This window comes from Elaeis guineensis, chromosome 13 (assembly GCF_000442705.2).
Source record: "Elaeis guineensis isolate ETL-2024a chromosome 13, EG11, whole genome shotgun sequence".
Classification (NCBI taxonomy): Eukaryota; Viridiplantae; Streptophyta; class Magnoliopsida; order Arecales; family Arecaceae; genus Elaeis; species Elaeis guineensis.
The window spans coordinates 56595823-56610663 of record NC_026005.2 but is presented as its reverse complement, the minus strand read 5'-3'; positions in this window follow the sequence as shown (position 1 = coordinate 56610663).

The following is a 14841-nucleotide window of genomic DNA, read 5'->3' as shown; positions in this document are numbered from 1 at the left end:
AACTTATGAAGAACAAAACAATGGCTTTAAATCAATATTAATTACCTAAAGTAGTATTGCAAGGATATAATAAAGAAATAAGATAAAGCGATAAAGCACACCACAAACACAAGGATTTATAGTGGTTCGGTGCTAACCTTGCACCTACATCCACTCCCCAAGATCCCACTTGGGAATTTCAATCCACTATCCTTTGTATTCAACCCGAATACAAAACGTCGGAAACTCCGACACTAGCTATCCCAAGCTAGAATACAAGACGTCGGAAACTCTGACCCTAGCTATCCCAAGCTAGAACACTTGTTTTCCGGGTACAAGCAAACCCAAAACACTCCGATTTCAGGTTCGGATCAACCTTTCCTTGTTTTGGAAATCCTCCAAAAACAAGAGCAAGAACTCACAAAGAGTAAGAATATTTAGAGCACAGATGAATACAATAACAGCTCCTTAAATGAGCAAATATAACAATAAAAGCTTTACTCAAATGAAGAACCCCTTTTTCAGATTTTCTCAAGATGAATGAACGGTTGAACGTTTGAGAAGAGGTTGATTGTTGATTGAAGATCTCTTGAAAGCTTTGAACGATCTCTAGATCAAGGTTGAAATGATAGGCGTGAAGAATTCTCTCCTTGAAAGATCTTCCTTTTCTCTTTCACAATCTCTCTGGTATATTGTGGATCCTCTCTCTTTTTCTCTATGGATATTTCGTTGATCTCAGGCTTTTTCTTGCAAATTTCGGATCCTCTCTTCTGTTCTTCTCTTTTTCCTCCTTTTTCTCTTCTCATTTGATTTCACGTTTGATCCGCTATTTAATCTGCAATTTCTTTCATCAAATTAAGCATTTTGTGGCATTAGAAGCAAGAGAAAACAATTTAGGCAGATAAAGAGCCGTTAGAGGATTTTTAGGAAGCATAAATGGCAATTAAAATGGGCAAAAAAATAGCCGTTGCTGACATTTCCCGTCGCAGGGGTCGACTCATGAGTCGACTCATGCTTCAGGGGTCGACTCATGAGTCGACCTCTGTTGCAAAAACCAGAGAATGCTTTTCTGGAATTTCTTGGCTCAAATTAGCAGGGGTCGACTCATGAGTCGACTCATGCCTTGTGGGTCGACTCATGAGTCGACTCACAGGTCATGCCAAGCCAGAAAACTAGCGTGCCAAGGAGAATTTTTGCGTGCCAATCAGCTCACAGTGCCATGAGTTGACTCATGAGTCGACTCATGCACTTCAAACCTTCATAACTTCAAAAATATAAGTCCAAACACAATGAAATTTTCACCAATAGATTTCAAATTATTTGTTCTATCAAATGGTACTATCAAATCAGGATTTTAGTGAAATTATGATTTTGCCCTTGAAGAGCATAAGGACTTTTTCATTTTAAAATATTGTATCCCTTCAATCTGCTTTGTAATCATCAAAATCAATCTAGGAGCAACACTATGGACTGCCAAGACATATGTGGATACTTGAGGATTCCTCTTGATTTGAGGAGGGGCACGGAGCTTTAGTCACATTCTCGACTCTCCTTGGCCTGTAGGACATGGGTCCACTGTGGCACGATTGTGGGGGTAAGGTGGTGCCATACTCACATGGTCTCGTGAGGATGCATTCGGGGTAATGCTGGTCAAACGAGCTGGCCACATTGTGTAAAGAGGGGATTTTTGAGAGGTTGACCCTCGAGAAATTATCCAAGTTGCTCTATATATTCTTGATCTCTATAATGGATGATGAGGTGATAGAAGACTAGTCGAGTAAAGGTCTAGCCTATCCAAAAGGCAAGTCTCATGAGTATCATGGGGTGATGCCTTGCAGGGTATATGTATTTGAGCTGGGCCAAGAATCAAGGATGGCCAAAAGGGTCGTACCGAGGAGAGGATGACTTAATGCAAGAATCAGCCAGTCAAATATATGTACATGATGAGCAGACATAGATACATGTCATGGCAATGCGTGAAGTGTGAGCAGGCTATGGACATAGGATGTTGGATGGTATGACCATGGACCTTCAGGGCCATGGTAGTGCACAATGATAAACAAGCAAGCTGTGAACATTGCCAAGCAGTATGGCCATTGATGGAAAGGCATGTCAAAGAAGCAAGATCGGGATCATTGTTCAAGAGCTTGCGGGAGAGCTTGGATAGCAAAATTTGGGAGGGCTTGGATGTGCTTGATCGACCATCACTTTGAGAGATTGCACGATGTGTCGGCTTAGTAGTTTAGCTGGGCGATACTAGAGATAGGTTTGCCTGAGACTCATACATAGCAGTAGCCTTGCATGGTCATGTCGTATAGTTTTGGTCTGTGCCTTCCTAGAAGGTAGCTTGGTGGCTTGCAGATTAGTGGCACAATGATTATATCATGGCACAGAAGTACCCTAAAGATCAAGACATCTTGAGTGACTTGTACTTGGCTTAAGAGACAAAGACATGGAGTTGGCAGAGGATGGCGAGTTACAGAGTAGTCTTGGGGAGAGTTTATGTTATAGCACAGGGGTAGAGTTATCAATTTGGGTTGGGCCCATTGGGTTGGCACACCCCACTATGTAAATAGGGTAGGCTGGGTTCATGTTTTAGTAACTCATTTAATAGCAGGTCAAATGACCCATCCCATTTGGGTTGGTGGGTCGGAATAGGCCGGCCCTCCTCTTTTTATATATATATATATAAATCAAAATTAGTCAATTACTTACCGACTCCCAACCCCAAACCCAAATCCCCTTATCCCCTTTCAATGAGAAAGAGAGGAGAGACCATTAGATCGCTACCGTCGCTGTCGCTACCACGTTCGGATGCTGTCGGCTGTCACCTAGTTTCCATCACCCACGATGAGTCTCTTCTCTTTATTTTTTTTTAATATAGCCTTGACGGTCGGCAAGCTCCTTCGTGCTCCCCGACGCCCACATCGTGGCCTCGGACCCCCCTCCTCCCCCCACTCTCGAGTGAGCACATCTCGGCCCCCCATGAGCTCTTTCGCACTCCCCGACACCTGCATTGCGGCCCCCGGCCCCCACTCCTCCCCCCACTCTCGAGTGAGCGCATCTCAGTCCCCCATGAGCTCTTCCGCACTCCCCGACACCTGCATTGCGGCCCCCGGCCCCCACTCCTCCCTTCCCCCGTGGTGCCTACATCTCTGGCTCCTGCGAGCTCCACACTCCCCAATGCTCGTATCCTTGCCCCTCTCCTCCCCCACTTCTCGGTGAGCTCCTCCTCCCGAACACCATGCTCCCATCCCCCCACGCTCCCCCCTTCTCCTGACTCTCCGATGAGCTCCTCCACCTCGACACCCACACTCCGATCCCCCATGAGGCCATGACTTCCCCTACGGCTGCATGCACTCCACCTCAGTGCCCGTACCCTACCCCAATCCCCACCCCCTGTGCCCCCCACGACCACCGTGCTCACATCCCCCCACCCCCCTCCTCAGTCCCCGACGGGCTCCTCTGCCCTCACTCCCTCCCGACCCCTCCACCCAACGCACCAACGAGTTCGCCCCATGCCCCCACCCCTCCACCCAGGCTTCCCATGCCCACCGACGCCATCTGCAGAACCCCAATAACTTGATTTTTTTATTGTTTTCTTATGCATGTAACTATTTGAATCTCTTATTTATACTTTTGTTTTGTTTGATTGTTGTCTTAATTGATTTTTTTTTTGTTGATTGAATGATTGATAGATTATTAGCTTGTTTCTCTATTATGTAGGTGTGTGGCTAATTACTTGCATCATGATTGGGTCTATGAGTACAATGAATCAAGTTGTAAATGTGGATGGTGATGAAGTATTTGAAAATCCAAATTAGATAGTAAAAGTGAAACTGAACCTGGGATTGAGAAATCAAATAAGAGGGCAACGGAATATTCTGATATTTGAAATTATTTCACAAAAATAGGGAAAGGCAAAGATGGTATAGAAAGGGCAGTTTATAATGGATGTGAAAGACAGTATAAATATGGTGAGAAAAAATATGGGACCTCTTCTATTGCCTGTCATCTTACAAAGTATCCTATGAGAAAGTTTCATGATGTAGGGCAAATAATAATTAGTGCTGATGAAAAATAAAGATCTAAAAAAATAGATCAAAAAGTTTCTCATGAATTATGTGCATCTGCCATTATTCAACATGATTTGCCCTTTTCATTTATTGAGTATCCTGAGATTAGGACTTGGGTGAAGTATATCAATCTTGATGTTGTTCCTATTTCTAGAAACACTATTTGTAATGATATTTAGAAAATTTATTTGAGGGAGAAAGAGAAGTTAAAACAACTCTTAGCTAAGATTTTCAATAGAGTTTGCTTGACTTCTAATTTGTGGATTGCATGCACTAGTGAGGGTTATATTACTCTGATTGCTCATTATGTTGATGATCGATGGTTGGAAATTGAATAGTAAAATTTTAAATTTTGTTCATATGCCTCTTCCACACTCGGGGGTTGAATTAGCTGCAAAATTGTATAAAATTTTTGAAGGATTGAAAAATTGAGAATAAGATTTTTTCTCTGACTCTAAATAATGCTTCTAGTAATAATAATATGCAAGATAATTTGAAAAAATAGTTTTGTTTGAATGATAGTTTATTGTGTGGTGGTGAGTTTTTTTATGTACAGTGTTGTGCTAACATTCTTAACCTCATTATTCAAGAAGGGTTGAAAGTAGCCAATGATGCTTTGGTTAAGATTAGGGAATCAGTCAAGTATGTGAAGGGTTCGGAGACTAGGATGCAAAAATTTGATGAATGTATTAAGCAGGTTGGTGGTATTGACACTTCTATTGGCTTACATTTGGATGTGTCTACCCGTTGAAATTCCACATATTTGATGTTGGAGGGTGCAATCGAATACGAAAAAGCTTTTGCTTCTCTCTAATTGGTTGATAAGAACTATAAATTTTGCCTTACATCCCTTGAGTGGATAAGAGGAGAGAAAATATATGAGTTCCTAGAGCTATTTTATGAGACTACCAACTTGATTTTCAGTTCTTCTTATCCTACCTCCAATCTTTGTATCATGCAAGTTTGGAAGATTGAGTGCTTGTTGTTGAAAAAGGAGTGGAATGAAGATGTGGTGATAAGTGAAATGTGCAAGAGGATGAAAGGCAAGTTTGATAAATATTGAAGTCAAGATAGTGTTGCACTTGCATGTAGGCCTGTTCTTGATGGAGGATCATGTAGACGCACCAGATCGGATCGGATCAGAGAGTGAAATTTTAAAAATTTTCACCGACCTGACATGCTACGTATAGATCTAAATCAAATATATTAAGCATTAAATAAAATATATCAGCATGCAATAAATCAATGGTGATCACATCACCTTGCATGTGTAGAAGAACACCGCAATCTGATGATCAGTGAATCTGAGTTCGCTGTTGAGCTGCGCACGTATCCAGCCACTACAGGTATCCATTTGGGTCTGGTCTAAGATTCTTTCTCTTTTTTTAATCCATCTACTCCTAGACAGATCTGCAAGCTCTTTGATCAGATTCAAATTTGATCTCTGACAGGGCTCTAATCGAAGCTTGATTGCAGCCTTCTCGCTCCTTATGCAGATTGGATGGCCTTCGACACTTCAAATCCACCAGATGATGTGTCCAACACCCTTGGATGTGGAACAGCTTTAGATATCAAAGAGAGAAGAGGGAGGAGGCATGGAAAGGGGGAGGGGAGGCTTGGAAAATTATCTATCAGCTATAACCTCTTTCAGTCGATCAAAAGGAACACATTTTATAGACATCTGATCAGATCAGGTGCCTTAAAACAGAAGGATTCTCCTAGTTCACCCCACTCTGATTTCTTCCTTATTTTGTAGCACAAAACTAATGAGAAATTCAGATTGGAATGGAGATATGATAACGTTGCTGTCACCCCATTCCAATCCACATCTGATTCGAATTCAAATGATTTAAAATTCAAAATTAAATTCAAATCTGAATTTGAATTCAATAGAGATCAAATCTCTTATCCTCATCCACTAGTGGATGAGGATAATTCCTCTCCTCCTTTATTTGAATGTGGGTGACACACATGGATCAAATCCATGTGGGCATGAGCCCTTTTATTGGTCGAACAACATTGGATGGTGCCAACATTTGGTGCCCCATAAACCTAATCTAATTAGGTCAAATTCGAATCCAAGTGAACCAACATTTGGAACCTAATTTGAGCTTGTATCAAATTGATTAAATTCTATCTAATAGGACCTAAATCAAGTAGGAGAAAATAGATTTAACCATGTGCTAGCATGGCTTCCTTAAATCCAAAGCTAGGACCTAATTAATCCTAACCCAATTAGACTACACTTAGCCCAATTGTGTAATTCAAAACCAAAATCCTTGTTTGTATGACCTCATAGGTTCAATTCTAACTGGTAGTAAGATATGTTATGATCTCTATCAGTAACATCATCAAAATTCTTTTCGATGGATCGAAACTCCTTCCAATTCAGCCAATTAAGAACCATTGATCAACAAAATGATTCTTAATTAGTCTCACAATCCACTAATGATACCTAGCAGTATGTAGTGGCAACTCAGTGAAACTAAAAGATAAACCTTGAGGTGCAGTTACCATATGATTCGATTCTTCTATTATGAGTTTCGATAGGATCGAGGTCAAGGTTAACTCGTCAAACCTCATCACTGTCATATGATAGAATCAATCGATTCGAATCTGATGTGAAACCCAATAGAAACTCTTTTCTATCTTTCACATTTCCATAGTCATGAGTTTTTAGACTCAATCTTATGATCTACATAAGACTATTTCTCTATCGAGATTGATAGATCTCATCTTGATGCAACCCAATTTCTATAATGAATATACTACAACCAACATACACCTCAAAGCTCTATATGGCTAGAAGATCGAGTTATAATATAGTCAAACTATAGTACCCTCAAGATGAATGATCGATGTATCTTAGATTAAAAAACTAAACACACAACCATAGCTATGAACATGTCACTGATGAGAAGATAGATTTTCTTATGACTATTCGTAAATGGTCATGCTCAGTATCCTTGTTCTTAACAAGCATCTATACTTTTGCTCTGGTGTCTCCACACCGTAGATTCAAGACTCATTTATCCGGAAGAAGTGATCATGCATCAATCCTGCAGATTGATCACCATCCCCATGATGATCCTATGATCGAGAGTAATTTATGAGTTAACTAAGATCAGCACATCTCAAATTCTTAACTCTTGAGAATATGTATCGTCTTACCCATTAACCCAATAGATGATTCATAGATACTATTAAATATAATGTGAATAAAAATAACTCAATTTTATTAATATCAAAGTCAATTTACAAAATGTGCCCTAAGAGTATTTTACAAGTATCAGCCAATCTAGCTTTTAGAACATACATCTAACAAACTCCCACTTGCACTAAAGCTAATTGGCTACAATTCTAAGTTCCATCTTCTCAAGATGGGCTTTAGTTTTTTGCTGGCTCAATTGCTTCATCAGTGGGTCAGTCACGCTATCCGCAGTATCGACTCTCTTCACCTCAATGTATCCTTTCTCGAGATAATCATGGATAAGGTGGAACCGTCGCTCGATGTGCTTGGATTTTTAATAAGACCTCGACTCCTTAGCTAAGGTTGTGGCACCATTGTTGTTGTAGTAGAGTGGGACAATATCTAATGGCATTACACCTAGCTTTGCAACAAACTTCTTGAACTAGAATGCCTCCTTCGCAGCCTCCAATGCAGCAATGTATTCTGCTTCCATGGTGGAGTTTGTAATCACAGTCTACTTGAAACTCTTCCTGCTGACAATGCCACCATTGCACAAGAAGATACTTTCTGATGTCGACTTTCTATCATCAGTATCAGTTATGAAGTCTGAATCTATATACCCCTCTACTTTAAGTTCTCTATTCTCAAAGATCAAAAATATATCTTTAGTCCTTTTTAAGTACTTAAGAATATATTTCATAGAAGTTTAGTGCTCTTAATCTGAATTCAACTGATATCTACTTGTGACATTCATAGCATGGGCGATATCAGGTTGTGTACAAAGCATAGTGTACATGAAGCTCCCTATGGCCGAAGCATAAGGGATCTTGCTCATACGTTCAATCTCTTCCGGTGTATTAGGGTATATCTTTTTGGAGATGAATATCATGTCTGAAGGGTACCAGACTCCTCTTGGAGTTCTTCATGTTGAACCTTTTTAGCACCTCCTCAATGTACATCTTCTATGATAATCCTAACATCCTTCTAAATCTATCTCTATAGACCTTGATCTCCAAAATGAAGGATGCCTCACCTAGGTCTTTCATAAAAAAACTCTTTAGACAACCAAACTTTGATCGAGATCAATATAGATATATCATTTTCAATGAGGAGGATGTCATCTACATACAATACGAAGAAAGTGACAGCACTTTCAGTGACCTTTCTAAAGACACATGGCCCCTCTTCGTTCTTGATGAAACCAAATAATTTGATTATATCATTGAAACAAGCATTCCAGCCCTGAGATGCTTGATTTAGTCCATAAATGAACCTTTGTTGTTTACAAACTTTGTGATCACTATCACTAGAGGTGAAACCAAGCGGCTATTTCATATAAATATCTTCCTTAAGATATCCATTCAAGAACTTTATTTTCACATTTATTTATCATATTTCATAATCAAAATATGCTGCAATGGCAAGCAATGTACGGATGGACTTAAGCATGGCTACAGACGAGAAGATTTTCTGATAATCAACACCTTCGCACTGGCTATACCCTTTCGCCACAAACCTAGCTTTAAAGGTCTCTACCTTTCCATCTATCCCTATATTTCTCTTGAAGATCTATTTACATCCAATAGATATAATACCTTCAGGCAAATCTATCAAGGTTTGAATTTGGTTTGAGTACATCGAGTCAATTTCTGACTTCATTGTCTCTAACCACTTCTCATAGTCAATATATGATATCGTCTCATTATAGATTTTGGGGTCATCCCCATGTATCTCATTGTTTGTGAGGAATATTTTTTTTATATTCTCTGAGATAATATCTAAGTACCTCTCAAGAGGATGAAAAATCCTACTAGACTTACGAGGTAGAGGAGGAAGTGTGTGGATCGGCTCGGACTAACTTGGTTTCTCAGGTTCCAAGGCTTGCTGCTTTTTAAAGACTTTCTCTTTGAGCCTAATCTATCTTCCCATGCCTTCATCTTGAATAAACTATTTTTCAAAAAAGATTACATACCGACTCACAACCACATTGTGGTCTTCTGGAAGATAAAAATAATATCCTAATAACTCTTTAGGATATCCAATAAGCTCTAAGGGATCTGGTATCTAACTTGTCCATCTGTTGTCATTTCACATGGGCTGGATAATCCCAAATCTTGAGATGACTTAGACTCGATTTCTTACCATGTCATATCTTATATGGTGTGATAGAAATAATTTTAGATGAAACCCTATTCAGTACATAAATGGTAGTCAAAAGACTATATTCTCAAAGAAAAATAGAAAGATCTGTGAAGCTCATCATAGAATGGACCATATATAATAAGGTCCGATTTCTTTGTTCTGAAACTCCATTGAATTGAGGCATTCCAGACAGAGTCTACTATGAGACTATGCCATATTCTTTGGGATAATCTAAAAATTTTTCACTAAGGTATTCACCTCCTTGATCTGATTGAAGACCTTAAGGGGCTTTCTAGTTTATTTCTCTACTTCATGTCTGAATTTTTTGAATTTTTCAAAGATCTCAGAATTATGATGCATAAGGTATATATACCTATACTGTGAAAAATCATTGATAAATATAATGAAGTAAAGAAAATCTCTCCTGACCGACACATCAAATGCACCGTAAATATCAGAATGCACCAGAGTAAGTATTTCTGTTATCCTTTTCCCATGTCCTACAAAGGATAGCTTGGTCATTTTTTCTTGAAGGCATAATTTACAGATCGAATATGACTCGAAAGTCAATGGATCAATAGTCTAATTTTCTTCAATCTGTTAATCCTATCTTCTCCAATGTGACTTAGCCTTAAGTGCCACAAATATTTTTCATTCATGTCATCTCTAGGATATTTAGAACCTATGGCATTCACATTTTGCTCGACATAATTCACAGATACATCAACGTGTAACTGAAAAAGATCATTTATAAGAAAACTACTACCAACTTTATTATTTTTAAAATAAATATTACAGTGGTCTTTAAAGAAACTAATTATATAATCTTCTTATATTAAGCAAGAGATAGAAATTAGATTCTATTAGAAAATATATCCTAAAGTCAATCATTTGGATAATTGTACTCTTTATAATATATATATAAATTATAAAATAATAAAAATTATTTGACATTATTCATCACAAAATGTACATCTTTCTTATTAGAACTCTTGTGTTGTAATGAAGTCCTTAGAGCTATATGACAATTGATAAAAAAAAATTTATCAAATAATTTTTAAACATATTTGTAACTAAATGATATATCATTAAAGGATGATGATGTTTATCAAATGTAGATTATTGTGTGTTATATAGATTGGTTGTCCTCTTAACTAAAGAGTTTGGAGACACTGGTATGGCATACAAGTTAGATGTAAGAGTACATCATCACTGAACAAGTGATTCACCTATGGAGCACTCTGCTGTCAAAGGCAGCTAACGAAGAATATGGATATAAGTGTCTCTCCGATTTGAGATCATCATGGCGACTTACAAGCAACTTACTATGCTTTAATATCAGACTATTTAAATTTTTAATTCAGTGATGAAAGATTTCTAGACACAGTCAAGTACTTGTGGTAGTCGGTATTTAGATCAAGATGGGATTGATCCCTCTGCATTTGAAGAGTTGATGTATCACTGTATTTCAATTAAGTAAGACTTTGAATGGAGCAATCTATGTGATATATTATAGGATTTGAAGAAGATTGAAATATAATATTGATACTAATTGAGGGTTAATAGTTAAGCCCTAGGTCGACCAGAGCATTCACGGTCAAAGGGATGAATTATACGGTAACCATATTCCTAGGTTCTTGAGTGTTGTCTTGCAAACATACGACTTATCCAGACATCAAAAATTATTACTAGATAGTAACTTTGATTAGTACAGAAAATAGTTTCCTGTGCTACCGACTTAATGTTCAAACCTATGGAGTTACGTACAAAATCAGGCAAAGTAGGAAAGAATTGACCTAAGTCTATATATTTGATTTGAAAGTACGTGAGTTGATTGAATAAATAAATTAGCTTAATCAAGAATTAAGTTAAGGATCATACAAGATTAAACAGTTGACTATGTCTAGCTAGCACTGGACATGATATTCAAGTTTAATTTCAGAGATGATGATGATCTGATCAATGATTCAATAGATTTATAAGAGATTGAATTTATAACCTAATAATTTTAGATTAGACTTGATTTAACTAGGTTTGATTGGATTAAAAATCTAAGTTAGACTTGGATTAGAATCCTAATTAGATTGGGATTGACATGCTCTTCAAATTTAGTTCAAATCATGTTCGAATCGGATTCGAAGTGAACCAAGTTTGACCCAATTTAGTTTAAAACCATAGAGTCCAAAATATCTAGGACTCTCTCTCATGGGAGGCTGACCAAAAGAAGGAGGGACTGGTGATTTTTTCTCCACTTTATTCCTTGCATGCGCTGAAATTAATTGGCGCACAAGTTGGCGTCAAGGTCTCCTCTTTGGATAAGGTTAGGAATCCTAACTACTTCAAGACATGATCATGTGCATCAACTATAAAAGGGTGGCACCCTAACCACTAGTTGTTATGAAATTTTTGTGTGACAAAACCATAACTCTGATGAGAAAAAAGGGGGCACTAATCTGGCTTTAGCATGGGATTCTTTTTCCTCTTGGCATGGACTTCTTGCATTCTGATTTTTGGGACACCTTCTTTCTTCCCTGGCGTGGAGTTTCTTTGGGCGCTCTCTTCTGGGTGTGAAGACTCCCTACCAAGCATCTCCAAAGAGAGGAAATTAGATCTCTTCTCTTCCCTTGCTTTTCTTCTAAGGATTGATACACAGGGCTTCATCCCTCTTCCTTATGGAGCCTGGCGTGCATAGAAAGTAGAGGGCCTGTACGTTCAGGTCTCGTGAGACTTTGGATTCAAGAAACCCTCAATATTTGATCTCTATTTTGCTGTAATTTAGATAATTTATAAAGATTATGAATTAATTGAATAGAAAAATTTTTCAAATACATCCTGGCGATCCGATCAGATCGGATAAATTTTTTCTTCAACTGGTATCAAGGCCAGATTGATATATGGATGCATAGATTATTTTTTAATATTTTTATATGAGATATATAATTAAATTTTTATGATAGATAATAAATTTAATTTAGACCTATTAATTAAAAATTATTTGATCTAGTTTTGACTAGATTTTAAGAACCTAATCAATGGTTGATTGAAGGTTGTTATAAATCTGTTATAATAGTATTGATGCAAAAATCCACCGACGTCAGAGAAGCTGGAGTCGAGGGAGCCGCGGTCACCGTCGGGACCTGCAAAGGAAGTCTAAACCGGAGTTGGGGGTGCTCCGGCAAGACCCTCCAACGCTCAAGTCAGTTCTCTATCTCAACAAGAATGGAGTACTCGAATAGAAATTTTAGCAGAGTTTTGAGATAGAAATTAGAGCTTAGAGGATAACGTATCTGGGGTCCCCTTTTTATAGGCGGAGGGTGCTATTGACTGATAGCAACATTTGTAACCGTTTGGCAGTGGGCCGTTCGGGGCCAGGAGGAGTTTGTTATGAAGAGTAGTGGAGTGGAATCGTGGCCATCACCATGACTTGCCACGTGGAGCTTGTTGCGGGGAGTGGAGCGGCGTCTGTTGTCGCGACTTGTCAGGGAGTGGAGGAGCCACGCGGTACCTATCGCAGAAAGTGGAGCAGGGTCGTGGCCATTACTGTGGCCTGCCAGGGAGTGGTGGAGCCACGCGATATCTGCCGCAGGAAGTGGAGCAGAGTCGTGGCCGTTACTGTGGCTTGCCAGGGGGTCCAGGCCTATCGACCGAAGCTCGGTTGAGGTGCCTGGTGGAGAGAGGTAGCTATCCATCTGAGAGGAGCTCGAATGTTGCTGGCGAACTTTCTACCGTTGGGTGCCTTGGGCGTTAAGGCTGCAGGCAAGGGCCACTTACCGTAGGAGCTCGGTCAGAGGCTTTCCATAGACAAGGTTCGGTTTCGCACAAAATTCGGCAGAGGGTCGATCGACAGTGGATGTCGGATGGTGCTGGAGAGATTTATCCACTGGAAGGGTCCAGCTACTAGATTCCGTGTGCTGTAGGAGTTCACCCAGAGTCTGTCTGCCATCGAAGTTTGGTCGGAGTCTGATCTTCATAGAAGCCCGGATGGGGATCATTTATCGGGAAAGCTCAGCCAAAGCCTGCAACAGGAGTTTAGGGTGGGAGTCCGGCTCCCGTAGGAGCTCGGATGAAGTCTACCTGCAGTTGAAGAAGAAGTTCGGCTCTCTTAGGAGCCCGGATGAAGTCTACCTATAGTTGGAGAAGAAGTCCGGCTCCCGTAGGAGCCCGGATGAAGTCTACCTGTAGTTGGAGAAGAACTCTGGCTCCCGTAGGAGCCCGGATGAAGTCTACCTATAGTTGGAGAAGAAGTCCGGCTCCCGTGGGAGCCCGGATGAAGTCTACCTACAATTGGAGAAGAAGTCCAGCTCCCGTAGGAGCCCGGATGAAGTCTACCTTCTGTCGGAGAAGAAGTCCAGCTCCCGTAGGAGCCCGAATGAAGTCTACCTTCTGTCGGAGAAGAAGTCCGGCTCCCGTAGGAGCCCGGATGAAGTCTACCTTCAGTTGGAGGAGGAGTTTGACTCTCGTAGAAGCCCAGATGAAGTCTACCTACAGTTGGAGAAGAAGTCCGACTTTCGTAGGAGCCCGGATGAAGTCTACCTTCTGTTGGAGAAGAAGTCCGGCTCCCGTAGGAGCTTGGATGAAGTCTACCTTCTATCGGAGAAGGAGTCTGGTTCCCGTAGGAGCCCGGATGAAGTCTACCTTCTATCAGACGAGTCCGACTCCCGTAGGAGCCTGGATGAAGTCTACCTTCTATCGGAGAAGAAGTCCGACTCCCGTAGGAGCCCGGATGAAGTCTACCTTCTATCGGAGAAGAAGTCCAGCTCCCGTAGGAGCCCGGATGAAGTCTAGAAGGTAGTCGACCACCGCAGAAACTTGGATGGAGTCCGTCCATCATAGAGAATCTGGTCGACACTGATGGGGGTCTATCCATCAGCAGAATTCAGGAACGTTGCGGAGGCTCGGCCGTCGAAGAGGTTCGGAAAGATGTCGCCGAAGGTCGGACGTCGGTAAAATCCCTGGAGGGTCACTCCTGACACGAACTTCGGCTGGGGGGTATTTTATACCCAACTCCAGTCTTCCGACTTTCGAGTTCGAGTTTCGAATGAAGGAAGTACAGAAAAATTTTCACAGCCGAAGTTGCTCCCTTAAAGCCCGTGCACGACCGCCCTCGGAAATCCTGGCATTTAATGCGTGCGTGCTGGAGTCTTTTCAAATCAGGGCGATCCGAAGAGACCTTTCGAAATTCTCATCGGAGCATAATCCCAAGCGCCACGCCATAATGGTCCCACCAGCAGTCAGCCCTGCGCCACGGTGAGTGGGGCACGTGGCGGGCATTGGTTGACCTAGGGATATCCACCACCATAACTGCGCCAGGCCCCGTTGCTTATTTAAATCTCCTCCTTCCCACTGGGGACTTCATTTCGCCTGAGAGTCCAGACGATGCCTTTCTTCTGTCTGAGAATTTAGCCACCCATCGGCACCCTTTTCGACCCCAAGCATTCTTCGTGCCAATCTTTG